Genomic DNA, 27,871 nt, shown 5'->3' with positions numbered 1-27,871 from the left:
TTTCACTAAACACGGTTTTCTTATATTCTGCCTGGAAAGCTGTGCACGGGCTTTTATTGTTGGCGGAAGGCAACCTGTTCACCTCTGGTGTTACCTGATATTCCTGACTACCCTTAGATTTGCCCTTCATTTTCTATGAATTACATTCATAGTCATTACAGTAAATGTACAATATACCCAATGTCAGTCTGGACTGGCTCTGGCCAATGAGAGCGGGATAGGTCCCCAAAGCATCACCTCCCTCCTATCCTCCTATCACTGTGGCTGAGGTAATCTTTTAGTTTATCTCATGCTAAAGATCATTCCAACCAGACACTTTTGTATGTGGGAGCTGATGCAAGGTGTCACACATACACCCTGAGAGCACTATTCTCCACAGCCACTATCCTTTTTTTAATCTTTATGTATTCTTCCAGAGAGAGGAGAGAAAGGACATTGTGCCAGGTAGCATGTTGCTCTGCCTGCTGGTTCTATAGGAATTCTATATTTCAAGTGAACACTGAAAATAAGCCTTGCAAAGCAAGGGTAGCTAGAAAAAAGGAGTTCCCTTTGTAGCATCCTTTTCCAACCGATCAACCTTTAAGAGTTGTATTTACCCTAAAAGCATTTACACCATTTTTCCAGAACTTCTATTGACCTTCTGCTGAGAAATAGTGAAAACACCCAGAAGTTAATGGTGTCAATGCCTTTTCTGAAATGGGCACTGTGGCGCAAGAATTTAGGGTGAAAAAAATTACGTGGAATGATAGAATCTACAATGCAGAAGGAGGCCATTTGACCCATGAAGCCTGCACCGAAAACAATCCCACCCAGGTCCTGTCCTATCCCATAAACTGATTCGGAGGGGGGGAGGGATAGTGAGGAAAGGGGGTGAAAGTGAGGGGGGCATAGTTGGGGAATGCAAGGCACGGCATAGTGGGGGTGGGGCGGAGCAGGGTTTGAAATGCGTGTACTTTAATGCGAGGAGTATTCGCAATAAAGTGGATGAACTTGCAGCGTGGATCAGTACCTGGGACTTTGATGTTGTGGCCATTTCTGAGACATGGATAGAGCAGGGTCAGGAATGGATGTTGCAGGTTCCGGGGTTCAAATGCTTTAGTCGGAGTAGAGAAGAAGGTAGAAGGGGGGGTGGGGTAGCATTGCTAGTCAAGGACTGTATCACAGTGTCGGAGAGAAAGTTTGATGAGGACTTGTCAGTTGAGGTAGTATGGGCGGAGATTAGAAATAGGAGAGGAGAGGTCACCCTGTTGGGAGTCTTTTATAGACCTCCTAAAAGTTCTAGAGAGGTTGAGGAAAGGATTGCGGAGACAATCCTGGTTAGGAGTGAAAGTAATAGGGTAATTGTTATGGGGGACTTTAACTTTACGAATATTGATTGGAGTTGCTATAGTTCTAGCTCGCTAGAGGGGTCAGTGTTTGTACAAAGCGTGCAGGAAGGTTTTTTGTCTCAGTATGTAGACAGGCCAACTAGAGGTGAGGCTATATTGGATTTGGTGCTGGGAAATGAGCCAGACCAGGTGCTAGACTTGGAAGTTGGTGTGCATTTTGGTGATAGTGACCACAATTCGGTTACGTTCACCTTAGTGATGGGAAGAGATAGGCATGAACCTCGGGTCAGCAATTTTAGCTGGGGTAAGGGCGATTATGAGGCTATCAGGAGTGAATTAGGAAGCATGGATTGGAGTAGGGGATTACAGGGACTGGGAACGTCTGAAATGTGGAGTTTTTTCAAGGAGCAGCTACTGCGAGTCCTTGATAGGTATGTCCCTGTCAGGCATGGTGGATTTGGTAGATCTAGGGAACCGTGGTGCACTAAAAGAGTTGAGTCGATGGTTAAAAAGAAAAAGGAGGCTTATGTTCGGATGAGATTGGAGGGCTCAGATAGTGCACTAGAAAGCTTTAGATTGGCTAGGAGGGAGTTGAAGAGTGAGTTGAGAAGGGCTAAAAGAGGACATGAGAAGACTTTGGCTGATAGGATTAAGGAGAATCCTAAGGCGTTCTATAGGTATGTCAAGAACAGAAGGTTGGTCAGGGCAAGATTAGGGCCAGTTACAGACAGCAGGGGGAAGTTGTGTGTGGAACCGGAGGAGATTGGAGAAGTATTGAACCAATATTTCTCTTCGGTGTTCACGCAGGGGAACATGAATATAGCTGAGGAGGACATTGGGTTGCAGGGGTGTAAAATAGACAGTATTACGGTTGATAAAGAGGATGTGCTGGAAATTCTTGAGGGGCTGAAAATAGATAAGTCCCCTGGTCCGGATGGGATCTACCCTAGGATTCTCTGGGAGGCTAGAGAGGTGATTGCAGAGCCTCTGGCTCAGATCTTCAGGTCATCATTGGTCTCTGGTGTAGTCCCGGAGGATTGGAGGATAGCGAATGTTGTCCCATTGTTTAAGAAGGGGAACAGAGACTTTGCCGGGAATTATAGACCGGTGAGTCTTACTTCTGTTGTGGGCAAGGTTTTAGAAAAAATTATTAGGGATAGGATTTATAGTTATTTGGAGTGTAATGAATTGATTAGAAATAGTCAGCATGGTTTTGTAGCGGGTAGGTCGTGCCTTACTAACCTTATTGAGTTTTTTGAGAAGGTGACCAAAGAGGTGGATGGGGGCAAGGCAGTTGACGTGGTATACATGGATTTTAGTAAGGCGTTCGACAAGGTTCACCATGGTAGGCTTCTGCAGAAAATGCAGATGTATGGGATTGTGGGTAATCTAGGAAGTTGGATCAGGAATTGGCTATCAGATAGGAGACAGAGGGTGGTGGTGGATGGTAAATATTCATCATGGAGTACAGTTACGAGTGGTGTGCCTCAGGGATCTGTTTTGGGGCCACTGTTGTTTGTAATTTTTATTAATGATCTGGATGAGGGTATAGTTGGGTGGATTAGTAAATTTGCTGATGACACCAAAGTTGGAGGTGTGGTAGATTGTGAGGAAGGGTGTCATAGTCTGCAGGGAGACTTAGATAGGTTGCAGAGCTGGGCCGAGAGGTGGCGGATGGAATTTAATGTGGAGAAGTGTGAGGTAATTCACTTTGGTAGGAGCAACAGATGTGTCGAGTATAGGGCTAACGGGAGGACTTTGAATAGTGTGGATGAACAGAGGGATCTAGGTGTGTGTGTACATAGATCCCTGAAAGTTGGGAATCAAGTAGATAAGGTTGTTAAGAAGGCGTACGGTGTCTTGGCGTTTATTGGTAGGGGGATTGAATTTAGGAGTCGCAGTGTAATGTTGCAACTGTACACTACTCTAGTGCGGCCGCACTTGGAGTACTGTGTGCAGTTCTGGTCCCCGCATTACAAGAAGGATGTGGAGGCGTTGGAGAGGGTGCAGAGGAGGTTTACTAGGATGTTGCCTGGTATGGTGGGGAGGTCCTATGAGGAGAGACTGAGGGATTTAGGGTTGTTTTCGTTGGAAAGAAGGCGGCTAAGAGGGGATCTTATTGAAACATATAAGATGATTAGAGGTTTAGATAGGGTGGATAGTGATAGCCTTTTTCCTCGGATGGAGAAAGCTAGCACGAGGGGGCATGGCTTTAAATTAAGGGGGGGTAGCTACAGGACGGATGTCAGGGGTAGGTTCTTTACCCAGCGGGTGGTGAGGGATTGGAATGCCCTGCCTGCTGCAGTTGTAAATGCGTCTAGTTTGGGGGCGTTTAAGAGATCTCTGGATAGGTTTATGGACGAAAAGGGATTGGTATAGGCTAGTGGGTCATTGTTTTTGTAACTGGTCGGCGCAACATCGTGGGCCGAAGGGCCTGTTCTGCGCTGTAATGTTCTATGTTCTATGTTCTATGTTCTATAACTCTACATATTTACCCTGCTAATGCCCCTGACATTTAGGGGAAATTTATTGCGGCCAATCAACCTAACCAGCACATATTTCAGACTGTGGGAGGAAACTGGACCACTGGGAGGAAACCCATGCAGACACAGAGAGAACGTGCAAACTCCACACAGACAGTGACCCAAGGCGTGCATTGAACCTGGGTCCCTGGAGCTGTGAGCCAGCAGTGCTAACCACTGTGTCACCCTGCCGCCACAATTATTTATAACAGGGAATGATCCAAAAGAACATCCAGAATCCAGTTCTGAAAAAGAAAAGCAAGACAGTCAATCAGCCACTCTGGATTTCCAGTAACATTTACATAGCACTAATTCGTTAAAAAAACTCCTTGCTAACCAGAATGACCTTTAAGAAGAGGTCACCAGTTGTTATAATGCCAGTGGATAGGAACTGTTTCTCACGTGCCATACTTGTGCGAACTTTATTTTTGATTTTCTTTTCAATTTATTGGAAAAATCTGTCGGTGGGATCTTCTGGTTCCACCCGCCGGCAAGATTTACTGGTGCCGGGCAAGTCAATGGACTTTTGACTGGCTTGCCACATCTGCCATGGCAGGGCCAGACAAATAGGCACCCGTGTGTGTTTGCATTAGATATTGCTCATTGTAAACATGTCAGTGACTTTATATTCTCACACACAGTCAGGCTTTCCCAGCCCTGGCTCTGGGGACTAGCCAAATCTTCCAGTTACCTCCAGGCGCAATGATGCCTGCTGGTGTCAGGGCTGGAAAATCTCACCTACAATATTTAAAAATTGCTTCTAATTCTAACCTCCTGGCTTTTTCAATTTCTACGCAAGTCCTTTTGGCTGCAAACTCAGCTCAATTACTCCTGATCTTTCAACATTACACGTGCCATTTTGTTGACAAAATGGTTGCTGCTTTGCGTGCGTCGGACACCAATTTGGTGAGGACATGTGCTGGAAATGTGCAGAGTCAGCAGTCCGTGATCGCAGTGAGTGTGTCATGCTGATTTGATTGTTGCTGTGCCATTTTCAATCCCAAAACCTTAGCCTCACACAAATGCATTCAGCAGCAAGAAAGACAGCACTACTGAAAAGGCTCCAGGCTGTAGTTGCTGATTGGTTTCCACTGACTCTGGCTGAGTTTGTGGAAGTATCAGGAGGTTTGTGCGAGTATTTAAAGTTGATAAAGTTTGCAGAAAGCGGTGTTGATTGAAGACTGGGAAAATGTAAATTTGAATGATTTCTCTTTACCTTCTTCTAAACTTTTGAACAGTTCCTTGATCTGGTAGCCTGCAGGTTATGTGCTGCATGCGCATGATCCATTACAAATTTAAGTCTCATATACTTCTGCCTCACAGCCAAGGACCCAGCCAATAGCCAGCTTGGGTCACTGTCAGTGCAGGGTCTGCACATTCTCCCTGTGTCTCCGTGGGTTTCCTCCTGGTGCTCCAGTTTCCTGCCACAGTCCAAAAACATGCTGGTTAGGTGCATTGGCCATGCTAAATTCTCCCTCCATGTACCCGAACAGGCACTGGAATATGGCGACTAGGGGATTTTCACAGTAACTACATTGCAGTGTTAATGTAAGCCTTCTTGTGACTAATAAATGAACTTTAACTTTAATGTGATTTTCTTTTTCCCTTTGAATGCCTTCATTCTCACTTCAAGGGTCTGAGCAAGCTGCTTGCCTTCAGTAATGGGTGCCGTAATTATCATCGTTCTTGGCCAGTATCATGACATGGAGATTGGAGGCAAAACAGATTACAAGATTCAACCTGTCATCCTTGTGTATTCCATTAGTGCCTAACTTGGGTGGCATGGTGCCACAGCGGTTAGCATTGCTGCCTACAGTGTCAGTGACCCGGATTCAATTCTAGCCTCAGGTCACTGTCTGTATGGAGTGTGCACATTCTCTCCGTGTCTGCAAGGATTTCCTCTGGGTACTCCAGTTTCCTCCCACACTCCAAAGATGTGCAGTTTAGGCTGACTGGTCATGCTAAATTGTCCCTTAATGTCAGGGGGATTAGTAGGGTAGATAAGTGGGGTTACAGGAATAGGACCTGGGTTGGATTGTCGTCGGTGCAGACTTGATGAGCTGAATGGCCTCCTTCTATGATTTGCCTAGCGTTCGGCTCCGATCTAGTGCTACCCTAGTGCAGTGTGGTTGGTAGCTCTGAGAGTGCAGGATGCCTTGCAGAAACAGCCTCGAGCTCGAGAAAGTCAGGACTTGTACTGCACCAGCTATGACAAAGGGTCATCCAGAACTCGAAACGTTGGCTCTATTCTCTCTCTACTGATGCTGTCAGACCTGCTGAGATTTTCTGGCAGTTTCGTTTTTGTTTGGACTGCAATCTTTGCACGGTGGTCTCGATTAGCTGGCCGACAGACAACAGGAGCACTAGTGGCAGTTTTGGGGTGGGGTTGAACATGCTCACCCTTAGAAAACAAAGCAGATTTATGCACCAATGAACCACTGGGTGGCACGGTGGCACAGTGGTTAGTACTGCTGCCTCACAGCACCAGGGACTTGGGTTCGATTCCTGGATCGGGTCACTGTCTGTGTGGAGTTTGCACATTCTCCCCATGTCTATATGAGTTTCCTCTGGGTGCTCTGGTTTCCTCCCACATTCCAAAGATGTGCAGGTTAGCTGCATTGGCCATGCTAAATTACCCCATAGTGTCAGGGGATGCGTAGGTTAGAGGGATTTGTGGGGTAAATGTGTGGGATTACGGGGATAGGGCCTGGGTGGAATTATTGTCCGCGCAGACTTGATGGGCCAAATGGCCTCCTTCTGCACTGTAGGAATTCTATGGTTTCTAAACACTGCCACTCCGACAGCAATGCACTGGAGGACAGATTGCTGGACAGTCATCATATCCTGCAAACCCATTTGAGCACTGGTTTCCACTGTCATGCTGTAGTCTGAGCTTGTGTGCTAGTGAGCTGGGCTTGTGCAGAAAGAAGTTGAGCTGGCGTGACTTTGCTCCGAGTTTCCATTCCAGCACACTCACGTGTGGAGTGGCTTCTGCCTGAGCTGCAATGGATGCATTGGCATCAAACACTGCTTCATGATTGGATCCATGGAGCTGACAAGCGCATCCACATTGGAAAGGACACTCGCTTAAATCTGTACAAAGTCCAGTGTCATTTTGTGTTAGCTTCCTCTGGGCTGTTTGACATTAGTCACAGGCTTTCTGTGTCTGTGTGTGTGTGTGTGTGTGGAGTGCCGCAGGGATAGGTGTTGGGGCCTCAACTATTTACCATTTATATAGATGATCTGAAGGAGGGGGCTGAGTGTAGGGTGACGAAATTTGCTGATGACACGAAGATGAGTGGTAAAGCAAATTGTGTGGAGAGTGTGGAAAGTCTGCAGAGGGATTTGGATAGGCTGAGCGAGTTGGCGAGGACCTGGCAGATGGACTATAATGTTAGCAAGTGTGAGGTTATCCACTTTGGCAGAAATAATAGTAGGAGGGATTACTATTTAAAGGGCGAAAAGCTGCAGCATGCTATGGTGCAGAGGGACCTGGGGGTCCTTGTGCATGAGTCGCAAAAACCCAGTCTGCAGGTGCAGCAGGTGATCAAGAAGGCGAATGGAACGTTGGCCTTTATAGCGAGGGGGATAGAATATAAAAGCAGGGAGGTCTTGCTGCAAATGTATAGGGTACTGGTGAGGCCGCAGCTGGAGTACTGTGTGCAGTTTTGGTCGCCGCACTTGCGCAAGGATATTTTGGTCTTGGAAGGAGTGCAGGGGAGGTTCACTAGGCTGATACCGGAGATGAGGGGGTTGGACTATGAAGAGAGACTAAATCGACTGGGTCTGTACTCGTTGGAGTTTAGAAGGATGAGGGGGGATCTTACAGAGACGTATAAGATAATGAAAGGGATGGATAGGGTAGAGGTAGAGAGATTCTTCCCGCTTAGAAAGGATAGCAGGACTAGAGGGCACAGCCTCAAGATAAGGGGGGTGCAGTTTAGATCAGAGTTGAGGAGGAACTTCTTCACTCAAAGGGTGGCGAATCTCTGGAATTCTCTGCCCGTTGAAGTGGTGGAGGCTACCTCGCTAAATATATTTCAGTCACGGGTAGATAGGTTTTTGACAGACAAGGGGATTAAGGGTTATGGGGAGAAAGCGGGAAAGTGGAACTGATCCACTTCAGATCAGCCATGATCTTATTGAATGGCGAAGCAGGCTCGAAGGGCTAGATGGCCTACTCCTGCTCCTATTTCTTATGTTCTTATGTGTGCGTGTGTGTGTGTGTGTGTATGTGTGTGTGTGTGCACCCAGTTTTCTCTCAACCTTCTCTGTGTCCTCTGCAGTATAATTGGCATTTATTGTTGAAGGAATAGTGTACAAATGTCGTGAAATGTTGCTGTTACTGCACAAAGCATTAGTCAGACTGCACTTAGAATATTGTGCACAGTTTTGGAGAGGGATGTAGTTACATTGGAGGCAGTTCAGAGGAAAATCACTAGATTGATCCCAGAGATGAGAGGTTTGTATTGTAAAGACAGATTGCGCAGTTTAGGCCTGTACTTCCTGGAGTTTAGAAGAATGAGAGGAGATTGAATTGGGGTGTTCAAGATAACACTGGATTTTGATAAAGTCTCATAGAATCCGCACAGTGCAGAAGGAGCCCATTTGGCCCATCAAGTCTACACTGATCACAACCCCACCATGGCCTATTCCCGTAACCCCACATATTTATCCTACTAATCCCCCTGACACTAGGGGCAATTTAGCTTGGCCAATCAACTTAACATGTACATCTTTGGAGTGGAGAGGAAACCAGAGCACCTGCGTGGAAAAAATCCACGCAGACATGGGGAGACCGTGCAGACTTTACACAAACAGTGACTCAAGACTGGAATTGAACCCTGGTCCCTGGTGCTATGAGGCAACAGTGCTAACCACTATGCCACTGTGCCACCCAAAGTAGACATGGAGAGGATGTTTCCTCTTGTAGGACAAGAGGTCAACAAGAGATCATAATTTTAGGATAAGGGGTGGTGGATTTAAAGCAGAGATGAGGACAAACTACTTCTCTCTAAGGGTTGTGCATTTATGAAATTCAGTAGCCCAGAGTGTGGCGGATGCCAGAACTTTGAATAAATTTAAGGAAGATGTGGCCAGATTTTTATGATGTGGAGATGCTGGTGTTGGACTTGGATGGGCACAGTAAGATGTCTTATGACACCAAATTAAAGTCCAACAGATTTATTTGGTAGCACAAGCTTTTGGTGCACTGCTCACCTAATGAAGGAGCAGTACTCCAAAACCTTATGCTACCAAATAAGTCTGTTGGACTTTCACCTGGTGTTGTGAAATTCTTACTGTATCAGAATTTTAGTAAGGGTTTGAAGGACGATGGTGAGCGAGCAAGAAAGTAGAGTTGAGGCTGAGATTAGATGAGGTGAGATTGTATTGAATGATGGAGCAGGCTGAAGGGGCTAAATTGTCTATCCCAGCCCCTAGTTCTCACGATTCTTATGATTCCTGTATGAGCTCAGATGCCTGCATACTTCCACCTATTCTATCCTTTCCTCATTCTCTGATTGCAGGCCACTCAATTCTGTGCAACATGTGCCAGTCACATCTCTAAGCTACCCTCTAAAATACACCCAGCAAAGTATCTGGGCTGTGTGAGTGAGAAATTGATGATTGTCAATCTCTTCTTCCTCTGCCCCACTGTCTGGCCCAGTGATAGTTCTTGGGTATTTGAAAGAAAAACAACACAAGGGTTGGGGAAGAGGTGACGTCTTACCATCAGAAGACATTGTGGGATAAGAGGGAAATGGGACATGAACAGGAGAAACAGCTATGAGCAAATCATCATCTTCAAATGATTCAATCCTGCTACTGATCACAACTTCATTCCTGGCTGCTACAATGATAGCCATGATGTGGCAATGATATGGTGGCAGACAATGTCTTCACTGAGGCGAAGATGTACAGTTGCATCTACCCATGTCAGTTAGTTCCTCCCATCTTTGGTTTTGCAAAATCTTATCCTATAAATCAGTGTCAGTGAGTGAGATGCATATGTTCACATGAAGTGACCGTCATAGTTGAATAGCTGGCAGTAAACGCAAGCTGTGAGATGTAGGTGTCGGGCTTGCTGTAATGTGTCTGAGGACAAAATGAAGTTATGAATGAGTGATGGTTGATGGAGATAGCTGGTTGGTGGCAGCTGGGAATACAGTGCTTTCATTAGTGAGTGAGGCTAATGAGAAATGGCGCTTCAAGATACATTCATTGGCCTTCATGACTCATGTGAGATCATTAAACTCATCCTGGCACCGCATCCAGATCCTTGGGACTGCACAGCTCACACTGACCTCCACAGCTATCAGTTTCTATCATTTTTTGTTATTTGTCACTGCTTAAGCCAGCATTTATTGCTCATCCCTAACTGTCTTGAGAAGTTTTTGGTGAGTTGTATTCTTGAACCAGCTGTTGTAGGAACACGCCTAGTTCTGTTAGGAAGCGAGTTCCAGGATTTTGACCCTCAGACTTTGTCTTCTCAGAGTCTGTTTGAGGACATTCTGGCCCTCTCTCGATGGGTAACCCTCACTTTTCCTGTCTGCCTCCTGCACAAAAGCCTTCATGCTCTATCTGCGAACTTGGAACCTGCTGTCTGCCAGTGATGTGTCATTTCACTGTTTTTCCCAAGTTAAGTGATTTATGTAATGAATTCCAGCAGTGATTCCAACCAAAGTGTTCCTCACTTTAAAGGGGTTCAGGCTGCATTAAGTAGTATTTTGATTTGATTTGATTTATTATTGTCACATGTATTAACATACAGTGAAAAATATTGTTTCTTGCATGCTTTACAGACAAAACATACCATTCATAGAGAAGGAAATGAGAGTGCAGAACGTAATGTTACAATCATAGCTAGGATGTAGAGAAAGATCAGCTTAATGCAAGGTAAGTCCATTCAAAAGTCTGACAGCAGTAGGGAAGAAGCTGTTCTTGAGTCGGTTGGTACGTGACCTCAGATTTTTGTATATTTTTCCCAAAGGAAGGTGGAAGAGAGAATGTCCAGGGTGTGTGGGGTCCTTAATTATGCTGGCTGCTTTGCTGAGGCAGTGGGAGTCAATGGATGGAAGGCTTGTTTGCTTGATGGATTTGGCTACATTCATGACCTTTTATAGTTTCTTGCGATCTTGGGCAGAGCAGGAGCCATACCAAGCTGTGATACAACCAGAAAGAATGCTTTCTATGGTGCATCTGTAAAAGTTGGTGAGAGTCGTACTTGACATGCCAAATTTCCTTCGTCTTCTGAGAAAGTAGAAGCGTTGGTGGGGACTTTCTTAACTATAGTGTGGGCTTGGGGGGATCAGGACAGGTTATTGGTGATCTGGACACCTAAAAACTTGCATAGGCTTGTTTGAACTCATACTAGCCTTTCAACATGGTAAATGATAAAGCATTTTTGTTTTCACAATCCATCATTCTCATTGACTGATTCAGTGGCCAGAACTCTACCACCTCACCCGCCACAGAATTGGAGCAGGCAATGGTCCGGCAATGGAAATCTCCATTTACCTTGGGCTGGAATTTCCAGTCTCTCCCAAGTAATGCTGTAAATTCCCGTCCAGTACTGTGTTGAAGGCAATGCTCGTAGGTTAAAGCAGCGAATTCTTCAATAATGTAAGTTCTCACAGCAAATTTCAGTAGGCCATATGTCTGTGAATCATGCACGGGCAGGAATTTCTCCGTTAATACAAGCTTCTGGATAAAGCAGAAAATGATAGCAATGCGCTGCTGGATTGCTTTCATTAATAAAAAACAAGATAGAATTCCCACGGAGATTCCTGCAATTATCAATCTTAACTACAACAGGAGATTAGCAGGAACCTTGCTGAAATCCCAGAAATAGCTGATTTCACCAATTCTCTCGGAATTTCCACTGATCCGCTGAAGTTTAGGCGGATGCTCTGATGTGTCCCTACACAAGTCACAGCCAAACAATTTGAAAAATATTCGGTACACGATACAAAATTTGGCAGTCCATCCCATGGATCAAAGGTGACTACCATTGAGTTCAACAGTGACTCGATACATGACCAATCTTGATCTCCTGCAACAATACATCTCTGACAATTTGCATGATCCTACTTTGGATGCACAATTATTGCATGTCAGATGTCTGCCATCTAAACTGAGCTGAAGCTTTATTACTGTTGCCCCATAGACTTTGGAGTATGATGGTTGGAGCTCATCCAAGTTCACACAGTTCCATTGTAGATATGCCAGTACACAAAAGAGAATTAAACATAAGTTTGATATATTTACCCAGCAGTTTGCACAGTGATTTGCAGGAATAAAAAGTGATAAAAATTAATGTGATTTTTAAAAATGATCAAAAGGTTATTGGTCCTTGACAATAAAAACTTAACTAATCAATATAAAATAGTTTTTTTCTTTCAATTTCCTATTTAATAAGCTTATTAACTTTGAATCATCCAGCTTTATAATTTTTTTATTCTGTCTATAAAATTGAGAGTCTTATATCTACTGTGCATCCATTATTGGGTGGCATGGTGGCACAGTGGTTAGCACTGCTACCTCACAGCTCTAGGATCCTGGATTCAATTCTGGCCTTGGGCCAGTCTCTGTGTGGAGTTTGCACATTTTCCCTGTGTTTGTGTGTGTTTCCTCCTGGATCTCTAGTTTCCTCCCACAATCCAAAGATGTGCAAGTTAGATAGATTGGCCATGCTAACTTGTCCTTTAGTGGCCCAAGATACATTAGTTAGATGGATTAGCCATGATAAATGTTTGGGGCTATGGGGGAGATGACCTAGGTAAGATATCTCATAGAGAGTCAGTGCAGACTGAATTGCCTCTTCTATACTGTAGGGATTCTATGATTATATCATACTTTTCAAAGGCATGACACCAGAATGTATGATCTCAGAAGTATCAATTTTAGGAAATCATCTATTGGCTAAAATGTTCCTGACGCATGAAGATAAATGAAGATTTAACAGTTAAGTTATTTATCAAACATCCAGCTGACCATATGAACATATTAACAATGACTTGATTTGGTTTCTAAGTGTCAAAGAGGAATGAGTTGTCTGCAGAAAATTAGGCACAATGAGCTTTAAATTGTTTGCTTTTCCTAATGTTACCAATTCTGAACTGATGATGAAATAACTTCTTTGAGGCCAAAGTCCCTTCACTAGATTCCCCTTACTTACAAACGTATCTTGACTGCTTCTGGTACAAAGTCAGAATCCAGAGTCCCAGTAGACCTGACACTCCTCATTATATACATAGGCGAGACTCCCTGATTGGGCAGGCAATCATTACCTCAGTCAGGGAGATCAGACTTCAGGAGGTCATCACACGCCTACCCCCTTATGTCCAAAGAACTGTAGCAGCTCACATTTCTTATGGGTCTCCAGCGACATTTCAGCTCAGATCCAATTCCTCCAACTTGGCATCCAGCATAGGCGGTATATATCGAACAGATGCTCGTCTGTTACAACATGAGCCATGGAGTCCAGGCTCACTTCATTCCTCAGGAGCAAAAGGAGTAGCCGTGGCTTTGTATGTGGTGTCCATTTTGGACTCTGAAGTCTTAATGAGTGATAGATAGCTGAGGGAGACAGTTCTGGGAGGACTCTCATTGGTTCTCAGCCCACTGGGCCTAGTTGACTCCTGGGCAAAATGTGATTTCAAGGCCTGCAGCTGAGCCAAATGTTTTTCTGGATGGCCTTATGCATGCATGTTTTGTAGGATACTGGTCCCGTCCTAGAGTCAACTGTTCCTGGTAGCCGTGCGGGACCCTTGGCACAATTCTTTACCAGTAATTTTTCACTACTTTCCAATTGTCTCTCCCAGCTGCTGTTGTCATGATCTCTGCATCGGGCTTCATTTTATCTTTCCACCTTCACCATCCCCTCGATCTAGTGCGGAGTCATCTACCCATTCCACAACCTGGACAGGTTTATGATACCTTCTTGTTCCAGTCTTCAAATTTCTGTTTCCACGTTTTCCCTTTAAAGCAAACAATAGCAGACAGACCTTGCAAAACCCGCACTACTGCTTCCTGGTTGACATGTAAAATCGCCTTGGCTCCTTTTATAGTTGCTAGACATTCCTGGATATTTGAGCTGGACTTCACTCAAGTGAGCATTTTCTAACCAGAAAATGTTTACCAATCCAGGTGGATTTCTCTCGACCAGTTTCACCCCATTAGGCTCAGACCTGAGCCATCAGTGGCAGTGGAGTGTGAACGGCCAGAGAATCCCAGCTGATGTATTTCAGCAAAATGCTCCATTGCAAAGGAGAACAATGGAGATTTGGTGGATAAGAGAAAGGTGTTGAATTTCTTTGCTTCATCGGAGATTTAGGGAATTGGACAGTATGGCAATGTGATTAACTGTTAAAATGGCTTACAATTAATTACTTAAAATAAACATTCCTCTCTACAGTTAGGTCCATGACTGGGTCCCTGGTGCTGTGAGGCAGCAATGCCACCGTGCCAGTTAAAACTAGTTCATGTATTTGCAGCTATGAGGAATTGTTTCCTGGCTTTGTTATTGCCAACATTGTCTAGGAGAGGGATGAGGCAATGTTTCCAAACAACTCTATGGATCTTTTTAAGTAATCATTAAAAAAATCACTCACAATACCAAAATGAAGGGTGTTTGTTAGACTCAGGGAGAAGGAGTCTTAAATTACTTTTTAAAGTAGCTTATAGTGATTGGCATGACCTGCAGTAATCAAAATGAGCAAAGACTTGAGCAGAGAAAAAAGATAGGCAATAACTTAATAACTGATGCTTCAACCAAGCATTCAAGATGCCTGATACAAGAATAGGCCTTTGCAAGAAAACACGTTTCCAGTGATTACCACACTGTGCATGCTACTTCCAGTAGTAATCAGCATTTTACTGATTTTTGCAATGGTTTTCTTATCATATAACCATTAGCTAGATGAAAAATCAAGAAGGCAACTGAAACAAAGTTTGCAAAATAACTTAAACCATTTATTTGGTCAATCACTGATACCTAGCAATTCAGATCTAACTTTAGAAAAATTAAGCAATTTGATCGCTCACTCTGCCCAATACAAATTGAATCAAATTGCTGTTAATTTGCTCATATGTGATCAAATGGAAATTTTGTGTTGAATGGATAAAGGGATTTAAAGCATTAAAGTGTGGTTATCATTGTTTTACCTTCAATTGTGCAATTATTTTATTAAAGGCTCCAGTTAACAATGCCCAGATGGTGTCTACAATTTTCTGTGTGTTATTTGGCACTTCATTTCTTGGATTTCAGTCAGTTACTTTTAAGATCTGAGAAACTTCAAATTTTACATGTATTTTTATGAAGATTTTCCATGTAATATATTGATTGTAAATGCCATCTGCTGGGTATATATAGAACCTGTTAAAACAACATTTTGTGCTAGATTTAAAATCTTTCTGTTAATAATTTCTGTGTCTTTACTTGAGTGAGTTTTATAATTATAATTTCCTTGCGAACTCAAGGATCTGGCTAGCTTGATTCTTATGCCAAATATGTACTGAATTGGCAATATCTCCTTTTTAAATTCATACACTGTAATAATTAGCCAGGAGTGGGAGAAAAAGAGGTCATCCTCTTAACCTGTTCATAAAAGTATTCTAAGCAAAACATTGGAAATTTTCTTTCTAGTTTTGCTGTATTAACATTTCTGAAGTGTTCAAATATGTATAAATCTAATGATTTCCTTTGAGATTTTGAAGCTAACTTTATTTTACAAATTATATGTTCTCATCCAACTCACATGTTTTTATTAGCATTTATGGCAGGCACCATTGAAACAATTTAAATGTCTGTTGGAAATCAACCATAACATTTTTCAACAACACGGAAAAAAAAATCAGTAAATTCAACACTAAAATTTATTGGAAATAGAATTTTGCCCAAATTCATTGTAATTTCCACTCATTGTTAAAAATAGATAGAAGAGTATTTCTAAGAAGTTATTGATTCCAACTGTTAAAACCAATATTTAGTGTAGTTGAAATATAAACTATACATCCACAATGAAATAAGGGGATAGCAACTGCGGAACTGAGTGGGTGAGATTCTCTGGCCACGCTCACCTCAAAACCAGAGAATCCTGCCCGAGGTCAATGGACTTTTGCAATGGCCTGCTACAATTCCTGTGGTGGGCGGGATAGGAGAATTCCAGCCAGGGTCTTAAAGCGTTTGTTGATAGTAGACAAAGAATAAACACTACTATGTGAGGATATGTGGGTTCAGTAGGGATGTCAGAGTGAATATAGAACTACACTTCAATAATCCATATGTGCTTGTATTAACAAGATGGAATTCCTTTCCCTGGACATGCAAATTATGCAAGATACCTTAAACATTATAATGTTGATTGCTGGCAAATTTTCCCGGGATCCATGGATCATCCTGCAAAACTCTTGTGGCCCAGATGTTTTGAGAACAGCTAACTTGGGAGGCAGAATCTGAACACCATCCATAAAACCACAATCCAATTGTATAACACACATTTGAAATTCTAGAAACAGGAAGAGATACTTAATCATATTTGATGATGTCTTAGCAATATTGTCCGAGAACAAATTGTTTGCAAAATCGTTATTGTGCAATATGCAGCAACAATCAGATTTTAACCAGAATACATATTCAACCAATGAGTAATGTATGTTTTATAATATGAAGGGGAGTTCCAAGTCACATATCCAGACAGTGAAGATCCAGAATGGACAGACACGTCAGGAATCGTCTCAGCTAGAATGTTTAAAATATTTTCAACACATTTACAAATAGCATTTAAATTATTTTGTTTTGAATTACTAGGCTTTACAATATGTTTTTCAGTAAATGGTGTTTAGAATTGTTCTGTAGAGAATGATCATATTATTTTATTAACCTATCAAGGCAACATTAACACAATGTTCCAATTACCTTTTTGCCTTTGTTTTGCATGGGGACATGCTTATTGCCTGCAGCATATTTTCGACTTCCACTGGGAATGTCTGACAGATTTCATTCAAGTTACATAAAACAAAGTATGAATTCATTTCCTGAAAATAATAGTAGTCATAGTAACTGACCAGAATTTTCTGGTCAGCTGCGAGCATTGAAATTAAAACAACTTTGACTAGCTCCAGCATGTAGCAAGGCTTGTCCTTCAGAACCTTGCATCCCTCATTACTATCCCTCCCTGCACAACAGTAATTCTGTCCACTTGCTTCCTTGTACACATGACTTCAACCCCCTGTCTGTTGCCATGACACTAACTAAAAATGAATTTTACACACAGATTATCAGCACAGACATATGTGCCACTGACTAGCTGCCAGTTGTCTTAGCGATAGCTATTCCATCTTCAATGATGTTTAAATATAAATTAAGTGTTAATTTATAATTCAGATACATCAGAAATATTTAAGATCTGTCAAGATTAAAACAAGCTTCTTATTTAACAATCCCCACACTGAGCTAAGTTTTCAAACCAATTCTTTGTGTGATCTATTTTTCAAAGCTACAATAATTGAGACAAATGGACAAGTATAGCTTAATATCAGTTCCACATTGAGTATAAGTATATAAAGCATATTTGAGGGTGGTGCAGTGGTTAGCACTGCTGCCTCACAGCACCAGGGGCCTGGGTTTGATTCCCAGCTTGGGTCACTGCGTGTGTGGAGTCTGCATGTTTTCCCCGTTACTGCATGGGTTTCCTCCCAAAAGACATGTTGTTTAGATGGGTTGGCCATGCTAAATTTTCCATCAGTGTACTTGAACAGGTGCCAGAATGTGGTGACTAGGGGATTTTCACCAGCTTCATTGCTGTGTTAATGTAAACCTACTTGTGATACCAATAAATAAACTAAGCACTAAATTAAGTAAATAGTCAATTTTTCCTAGCAGAATATCATATTGTTATTTTTAGCAGTTATTTAATTGACAATACTACAGTTAAGATTATTTAAGTTAACAAGACATTTTAGTAGGATTATTCTCCTCATCATGTTGCTCTTAAGTCATGCTGGTAAGACTACAAGGGTAATTTATGACTTTGCACTCCTGGCAAGGAGCTTCTCACTCTGAGAAGTCATGTCAAAAGTTTATATAATCGCTGTGCACTATTTTCCAATCAATGTTTTAAATCATTGACAAATTATGTGCTTTGGGTAAGTGAATGAGATTTCCTATCAGAACATAGAAACACAGGAAGATGGGGACTGCAGTAAGTCATTTGGCCACCAAGCCTGCTCTGCCATTCAATTAAATCATGCTTGATCATCTACCTCAGTGCCATTTTCCTCCACTTTCTCCATTTCCCTTGATGTCATTAGCATCCAAAAATCAATTGATTTCTGTCTTAAATATCCTCAAGGACTGAACTTCTACAGCCCTCCGGGAAAGAAAATTCTAAAGGTTCACCATTCTCTGACTGAAGGAATTCCTCCATCTTAAATAACTTGTCCCTTATTCTGAGACTCTGTCCTCTGGATCTAGACTCAGCAGCTGGGGGAAACATCCTATTCCCATCTACCCTCTCACTCCCTGTGGGGATTTTGTCAGTTTCAATGAGATCACCCTCATTCTTCCAAACTCTAGAACATAAGGCCCAGTTTCCTCAATCGTTCCTGATGAGACAATCCCATCATCCTATGGATTAGTCTAAAGAACCTCCATTGCACTCCTTCTATGATAACTATATCCATCCTTAGATAAGGCGCTCAAAACTGTACACAATGCTCCAAGTGCAATTTCACCAAAGTATTATTCAACTGCAGCAAGATATCTTTACTCCTGTGTTCAAACCCACTTGCAATGAAGGCCAACATACCATTGGCCTTCCTAATTGATTACTGCACCTGCATGCTAGCTTTTAGTGACCCATAAACATGGACACCCAGCTCCCTTTGGACATCTACACTTCCTGACCTCTCACTATTTAAGAAATACTTTGCCTTTCGATTTATTCTACCAAAATGGATAACTTCAGACTTACTGACATTATAATCGATCTGCCAGGTTCTTGCCCACTCAGTTTGCCTGTCTAGGTCCCCTTGAAGGGGCGGTATGGAGGCACAGTGGTTAGCACTACTGTCTCACCCGGGTTCAATTCCAGCCTTGGGTGACTGTGTGGAGTTTGCACGCTCTCCCTGTGTCCATGTGGGTTTCCTCCAGGTGCTCCGGTTTCTCCCACACTCCAAAGATTGCAGGTTAGGTGGATTGGCCTGGCTAACTTGCCCCTTAGTACCCAAAAATGTGTAGGCCAGATGGACTAGCCGTGGTATATGAGCAGGGTTACGGGGATAGGGTGGGGTGGTGGTTTGGGTAAGATGCTCTTTAGGAGAGTTGGTGCAGAATTGATGGGTCAAGTGGCCTCCTTTTGTACTGAAGGGATTCTATGAAGCTCCTTGCATTCTTTTTCTCTGACCTAATATTGTGTCATCAGTAAACCTGAAAATGTTACATTTGGTCCCCACCTACAAATCATTTATCTAGATTATGAACAGTTGCAGCCTCAATACTGATCCTTGCGGAACCCCACTAGTAATAGGCTGCCATTCTGAAAATGGCTCATTTATTCCAACTTTCTGCTTTCTGTCTGTTAACCAATTCACAATCCATACAAGTTCCTTTTCTCCAATCTCTGGTGCTCTAATTTCGTTTACAAACATCCTCTGTGGGACCTTATCACAGGACAAGCCAGCAAAGGACACTTATTGTTTCACCTTTAGAACTTCTACTGATTCTACATCTCCACCTTAGAACAATGAGATTTCCACATTTTGGCACCAGGGAGGGAACAGGGACCTGCATGTATTCATTAATGTGCCATAATAGATGCTGCTGCCATTGATACAACTACATTGAAAGTTCGTTACTGTGCTATCCTTTCCAGATTCAGCTTCTTCAAGCCATACCACAGTATCACCACTAGCCTCCTTGGTCTTCCTGGGGTCTCAAATGCTTCATTAACTGCTATATTTAAGCGAAGTGGCCATGCTAAATTCTCCCTCCATGTACCCATACAGGTGCCGGAGTGTGGCAACTAGGGGATTTTCACAGTAACTTCATTGCAATGTTAATGTAAGCCTACTTGTGACACAAATAATTAAACTAACTAAGCCGCTACGTATGTCAAAAGAAAAAGTGAACATCGCACAACCACGGCATGCAATGCAAGCTGCAAATTACATATTTTATAAAGTTTTATGTCTGTTTCAGGCCAGTGGCCCACTCATCCATTGACAGATCTGGCTGAATATTGCATCGGGGAAACTTAATCATCAAATTGCCCACAATGCCCCATCAGTTTTCCATGTTTAAATGCATTTCCGGCATGTCTCTGCTGTCCATTTGCTGTAAGGTATCCTATTTGGAATGCATTTGGTCACATTCAATTCATTTCTTAGGGGCCAAGAATCCACAAGATAACATATTGTCCTCCACTAATTTGAGAATTTTTTTCAGAGACATTATTGAATGAATGGCTGGCATGGAAATTGTCACATTGCCATTTTTTTTAAGTCGGAGTTAAGTCATTTTGTTGAGCCAATGCTTCTATGTTACACCTAACCTGGGATTATGTTTGTTCCTGACACTGGAAGTATTGCAAATTCTAGCACTACCTTGAAGAGAGCTGAATTTCTATAGTGCCTTTAATGTAGTGTACTGGCTGTCTCTTTTGAATGTGTTGAGACTCTTCCTCTAGGCATAAGCATACTTGATTGTTTTCCATGATTGTTCATGCATGTGTGTTCAGTGGAACTAATGTCATTATATCTGACTTTGGACTATAACTTCTGAGCTCAAGGGCAGTGTAACTGGGCGGGGTACCACAAAATGAACCAGGGAAAATTGCTACTCTCCCCCACCCATCACCAGAGGTTCTCAGGTAAGGTTTACACGATAATTGCCCGACAAGTCAAATTTCCCCTGGCAATTGCCCTGCACTGGGAATAATCTGCAAATGTGCTTTAAATCACTAACTTTGATTCTGACAGGGTTACATCAGTAAATGCCCAGAAACCATCTGAAGAATTAAAACTTCTTCTAGCTTCTGGTTAGCTATTGTACAGACCCACAGCAGCACCACCACCTCCCCCCCCCCACCTCACCCTCCCCTCATGGGACTCCCACCACCACTGAACCCCCAGGGAATTTACCCCACCCACAGGATTCCCCACCAATGGGACTATGCCACCCCCTCCCCCACTGGATTACACCCCTCTAGATCTGACCTGACCCAACATGACTCCTCTCTGCAACTGACCAACTTCCCATACCATAATAGCAAAATACTGCACTGGAAACTAGCATTGGAAAAGCATTGCCTTTTGCAATGTTCTAGCAAACCACAATGCAAACTGGAGGAGCACTGCCTCATCTTCTGATTGGGCACTTTACAGCCTGCCAGACTGAACATTGAGTTCAACAACTTCAGAGCATGAACCCTTGCCTCCATTTTCACCCCATTTCCATTTATTTTGTTTCATTTTGTTTTATCTCATTCATCCATTTTATCATTCTTCTTGATCAGTTCCATTTCTCCACTTTGCCGTTCTGGCTCTTCCTCCACCCCACCTCCCTCCTTCTCCTTTCAGGGCAGCTGCCATAATCCCCAGGCAGTCCTTTCACGATCTGTCCCTCTTCTCTGCCATTCTCACATTCTGATCACTTAATGGACACTTTTAGCACATTCTCAGCCTTCTGTACCCTCATTTACATTCCCTTTGTCCCATTCCACACCTACCTCCACCACCCCAGCAGCCCCCCCCGCCACCCCCACCACCCCCATAGTATAAATCTCTGCTGATTCTCTTTGCTCTGATGAAGGGTCACCGAGACTCGCAATGTTGGCTCTATTCTCTTTCCACAGACGCTGTCAGACCTGCTGAGATTTGCCAGCATTTTGTTTTTATTTCAACCTCCCATACCACCCTGCTGACTGCCCAACCTCCCCCTAGTACCCTCCACCCACCTCTGATTGTAAATTCCAGCACTAACATGAAGTGAGCTGAATTTCTGTAGTGCCTTTAGTGTAACGTAGTGCCTGTCTTTTTTGAATATGTTGAAATTCTTCCCTTAGGCATAAACATGCTTGATCGTGCCAGTGCGATCTGCAGAAATAACAAAATTATATATGAAGTTGGACCATAATCTCCGAGCACCAGTGTAGTGTATCTGAATGGGACGTCCCCAAGATGCACCGGGGAATTACTCCCTAATTCCTCCCCATTGCCTGACTCTTTTTCCCTGCCTCCGTTCCTCCCCGCCTTTCCCCCACCCCACTGGCCAAAACCCCACAATGGTTCAACGCCCTCCACACGAACCCCACCTCCCCCTGCCGCCGCCGACTGCATTCCTAAATCCGATCCCTTCTCCCCACTGCCTGATGGTATCCACCCTCATCCCCTCTGCCCACCCAACCACATCACCACCACCTACCCAACTCCCTTTCCTTGACTGACCCGACTCTACCAACCACCCCCCACCCACCGACTATCCCCTGACTCTAAGGTGAGAAAGTAGGAGCAGAGATGCAATCTGACTTGGATTGTCACTGCACGGAAGTTCATACTGTTTGTGTTGGCCCAGTGGTGATGGATCCAAGAAAGTTCTGCAAAGGAATGTGGAAATAAAAAGAATAATTATGAATGTTGCAATCTCAGATAAATCCGAAAATGTTGGCAGTGCATGAAAGGATTGTTGTCTTCAACTCCATTTTCAAACTTCTCCCTCTATTTCTCTGTCCTTCTGTTTCTACAGCTGGGCATTTCTCTATACAATCTTTTGGCTGGCTGAGTGGGGTGGTGAGGGTTCACCACGTTACAAACACTACAGAAACACAGCTCTCTTTCAGTTAACGTTAGTGCTGCAATTTGCAATACTTCCCATTCTGAATATCCAGTGTCAGGAACAAGCACAATCCCAGGTCAGATATAACATAGTTAGAAGAATGGTTCAATAACGTGCCTCAATCTTAATAAATCAATGTTGTAATTACCATGCCAGCCATTCAGTAATGTCTCTGAGAGAAACTTCTGAATTAGTGTTGCATGAAGGGCAGTTTATGGTCCTGTGGATTCATGCCCCCTAAAGAATGGATTGAGAGTGAACAAATACATTCTTTATAGGAACCTTATAGCTAATAAGACAGCAGAGTCATGTTTGGATGCATTTAAAACCAGTTACCCAGCATGCATGGTGACTGTGGACCATTTAAACTTCTGGCAATGGTGGAAAGGAATAATATAAATTTGATCATCCATTGCTCAATTTCTTTTATGAGAAGTCACTGAAAAGAAAGGCGAAAGTGAGGTATATGATGATCCAAGCCCTCCCATTCTAAAGTTAAAGTTTACTTATTAGTCACAAATAGATTTACATTAACACTGCAATGAAGTTACTGTGAAAATTCCTTCGTCGCCACACTCCGATACCTGTTCAGATACACTGAGGGAGAATTTAGCATGGCCAATGCACCTAACCAACATATTTTTCAGACTGTGGGAGAAAACCGCAGCACCCGGAGGAAGCACAGACAGACAGGGGGAGAACGTGTAGTCTCCGCACAGACAGTGACCCGAGCTGGGAATCAAACCCGGGTCCCTGGCACTGTGAGGCAGCAGTGCAGACCAGTCAAAATTACCCCATGTACCCAATGCCTCCTTCTGTCCAAATTCCAACTGTTTGTTTTTAAATCCTTTTGCTAAGCAGTTTTTCCCTTGTCTTGTAATTAAAAGATTAAATTGAACTGGCTTGGAGTCAGCAGGACAAATATTCAACACTGCTGCTCTATAATCAAAGAATTATTGTTCAAAAGGGTGTGTATTGTTGAGAAAAGGGTTAACTCTAATAGTTGCTGCTGAGGATGTGCATAAGGAGACATGTTACAGTGACATCACTCACTGAGAGTAAATGACTGGGAAGCGTTTTAGAGAATAGTCCAGCTCTGTCTTGGTCTTGCATAACCTTTCTAGATAAATGTGTTTCTGACAAAAGACCATTGGAATTTAATGAATCCCATGAAAAGAAGCTCTTGCAGTTGATGAACATCAAGGGCTGCTGTCACGGAGCCCATTTAGTCAGTTGGATGCAGTCGATTGCTCCCTGCACTCTTGGGAACCCAGGGATAGCTGGGAAGTCCGTGAATTTCTGAGGCTGGCTATCCTCCTCCACGGCAAAGTCTACATAATGATAGGCTCTCCTGCAAAGAGGATTGGCCTCCTTCTTTATGCACTGGTTGCTCCTTGGAAAGACCAGAGGAAAGAAATTGAATACTGCCGTAACCCTCAGGACCACTGGCAAGGGTAAGCATCCAAACCCATCATGCATTTGGTCTTCTTAGTGCGTTAACGTATGTGGCAGACCAGATCGCTGGATAATCGCAGCCTTGACTTGCACTGCCTCTCACTCATTTGTAGAAAGGACATTTGTGACAATAGAATCTTGGTATTGTTGCCAGTCATGTCTGCTGTCTGCGTCTCTGCTTCTCAGCCTCCCATTCATGCTCATGCTCCCCCTGGCCTTGTCCCATACGCAATGCCTCCTGCTGGAGCTCCCTATGTCAATGCCTTTCCCTACTTTGCCTCCTGCCTCAAGTGAGGATTCATATACAAACTCCCTGGACGTTAGATCCATTACCACTTTTCCTTCTCCCTGAAAAGATATCTTAAAGACCAGAATGGTTAAAGGGTGCTGAAAAGAAAGGTGTAAATGAGAGACCTATGGGAGGAGTTGGGAGCTAAGATTAGGTACCCCCATCATTGCCCTGGCTCGGGTTGGCAGTGCTGATCTGGCAGTGACATGTGCCAAGGACCAGGGGCCAGTGGGAAGGGCAAGCCTTCCTGGGAGACCCCCTGGTGGGGGATGGGGGGGGGGGGGGGGGGCGGGTATTTTGACTGATGCTTGGTGGTGAGGAGGGCTGATAACTCAAGTGGGGGAGCCTTATCTGTGAAGGTGGGGTTATGATGTGAGAGGGGAGCGTGCCCACGATACTGCGAGGGGGGTGGGGCGAGTAGAATGAGAACCCCCAGTACTTCTGTCGTTGTGGGCGGGGGGGGCGGAAAAAGAGTGCCACTGATACCTGCATGATGCAGGGTCGCCCTAGTACTCGTGCGAGTGACGATCCTCTGTGTCCATGGGAGAGGGTGGGGGGGAAGTTTAATTCCAGCGCTGATTGGGATGCCCTTTAAAGAGGAGCCAGCTCTATCAGGCTCTGGCCCATCAGTGACTGCATCAGCCATGCCTCCAGATTTTTTTTGCACTGAGTGCCAGGTCATCTGGTCTGAAAACTTAGCTGCGTTCCTGGAGAAATACACATCAGTTTTCAATCAGATCCTGACACTCTGACAAAGTATGGCAAAATTCCACCCCTTGTGTCTGCTCTTTCCCCACCCCCTTCCTTGCAGAGGCCTCCTTCCATATTGCCCCTCTAAGGCAGTATTGCTCCCCCCACCCCGACAGCATGTTTTCTGGTGGCAGAGGCAGCTCGCCATTGGCTACGGTGTTTTGCGTGGCCCACCCACCCAGCCACTGGGGAACCCCCATCGCGGTGGGTCACCTTTGATGGGACTGGAAGACCGGCCGGTGGGAAGGACTGGAAGATTCCACCCATTGACACGCCTTAATTCTCTCAGTTTCCTGCATTGCATTCTCCTAGCTCTCTCGCAAAGTGTTCGACATTTCTTTACACAACAGGTATAACAGGAATGGCAGTTGTGGTGACTTATGAATGAGGCTGTAGTGTCAATAGTTGAGCAGTCAACTGAAGGGGTTGTTATATCTGTTGTAGTAAGATATCACATTGCAGAAAAAGCTACTATGCACAATATTTCTGCAACACAAATCATAAGAAATATCAGTCCTCTTATTACATAATGGATTCCTTTTTAACATCCACATTCGCTTGCATGCAACCAGGCTGCTGAATAGAAACCATACAAACTCTACAGAGCAGAAGGAGACCATTTGGCCCACTGAGTCTGCACTGACAACAATCCCACCCCAGGCTCTATCCCTACACATTTACCCCACTAGTCTACACATCCCAGGACACTACGGGCAAGTTAGCACAGCCAAACAACCTAACCTGCACATCTTTGGACTATGGGAGGAAACTGGAGCACCCGGAGGAAACCCATGCAGACATGGGGAGAATCTGCAAACTCCACACAGAAAGTGCCCCAAACCAGGAACTGAACCCAGGTCCCTAGAGCTGTGAGGCAGCAGTGCTAACCATTGTGCCACCGTGCCACCCATAGCACTGCATGCCAACCAATGGAGCTGTTAACAGTAAAGCAGCAATTTAGGATCAACGTGTGATAAGAATTATAGAATTAATAGATTATAGAAACCCTACAGTGCAGAAGGAGGCCATTCAGCTCATCAAGTCTGCACCAACCATAATTCCACACAGGCCCTACCCTCATATCCCTAGATATTTACCCGCTAATTCCTCTAACCTATGCATCTCACAACTCTAAGGGACAGTTTATCATGGCCAATCAACCTAACCCACACATCTTTGGACTGTGGGAGGAAACGGGAGCTCCCGGAGGAAACCCACGCGGTGCTACATAAATTCTTTCCATAGCATATCACTCAGTTCTGTGTGGCTTGTAATATATCATCACACTGATTCTAGGCCATGCACATCACGCAAAGGTAAATTATACCCCAGGGAGCTGTTGAACTAAAAATGTATCCAATTTATGATCACATTCCAGCCACCAGTAAAAAAGAATCACCTCAACGCTCCTGCCTCCCTTGTTTTAATGCTACACTAAGGGTCTGGTTGTGATCCTGAGGTCGTGTGATTTCATTCGGTGTGGGCAGACGCAGTGACAGAAATGGAAGGGTTTGAATCGTATCAATTCACAAAGGAAAGGTTCAAATGCGGTTGGGAGGGAGAATCTGAAAGTTGCAGCGGCTCCGGGTCTCTGCATCGTTTCAAAGCCGCTAGGCTGGCTGGCTGAGCAGCAAGACTGGGTTCACACTCAGCATCTGAGCATCCAGCCCCGCTGGGATCAATTTGCCCCCCTTCATTCATTCACAGGGAGCAGAAGAATGCGCTGATGTCACCAAAAGCGACGCCGATGCAGCAAGAGCTGTGATGCCATTTGGGAAGAAACCCATTGCCACTCAAAGTCATGCCTCCAATCCTCACTGTCATTCAGGCTGATTGATCCGATCCGCTTCCGCCTCCTGACATTCCCCTCCGTGTCACTGTCTCTTTCACCAGCAATGCAGCCGATTGCATTTTGTTTCAACTGCAGGAGTTAACTCAGATTTTGAAGAAGGAGAATAAGCCCAATGTCAACGCGATTGATTGTAGTGTTTATATTACCACAGGCGAAGTTGTAGAATTAATGGAAAATTCACCCTTGAACAAAGTGCAATTTAAAATTGAGATTAAACTTTGAAGCGTAAAATGTAACAGCAGTGCCAACAACATGAATTTTCTGCTTTAGTACTGAAAAAAATATAAAATAAAATCCAAATGCTGGTAATGATCATTCATGGCATGCACATTCAGGCTACTTGACATGGTAACCAAGGCAACTTGGTTGGTATTTGATGTTGTCATTGTTAATTCAGATGGAAAGACCTACATTGGAGGATTCCTCAGATGACATAACTGTAGCATTTGGTGCTGTGTGTTCTTGTTGGAGTTGGATATTTAAAATGTAATATTCCCCGTAGTTCAAGCTTCTTGCTTTGATGGAAAACAAGCCTTTTATCCATTCCTTGTCCCTTTTCCCTCAGTTTACCATCTCCTTCCTTACACACTGCTAGTTTCGTATTAATACGCAGCCCCTCACCACTTCCCTTTCTCCTGTCGTCTGAAGGGCAATGCCATCCCCACCTAGTGATAACTTTGTCACCAGAATTTCCAAATTTCAGGGTACAACTTGCATTATTTAATTACTTTCCCAAACATTTTGTTTGCAAAAGGGGTGGGAGGGGGGGATGGCTTTCTCTTTGAAAGCAAAAAGAGCCGAGAAAGTTTGCTGCCCAGCATCCATTTTTTAGGCAGACAG

The sequence above is a fragment of the Carcharhinus amblyrhynchos genome, chromosome 7 (genome assembly GCF_965287045.1).
Source record: "Carcharhinus amblyrhynchos chromosome 7, sCarAmb.v2.hapA, whole genome shotgun sequence".
Taxonomy (NCBI): domain Eukaryota; kingdom Metazoa; phylum Chordata; class Chondrichthyes; order Carcharhiniformes; family Carcharhinidae; genus Carcharhinus; species Carcharhinus amblyrhynchos.
Note: the sequence above shows the minus strand (reverse complement) of the source record.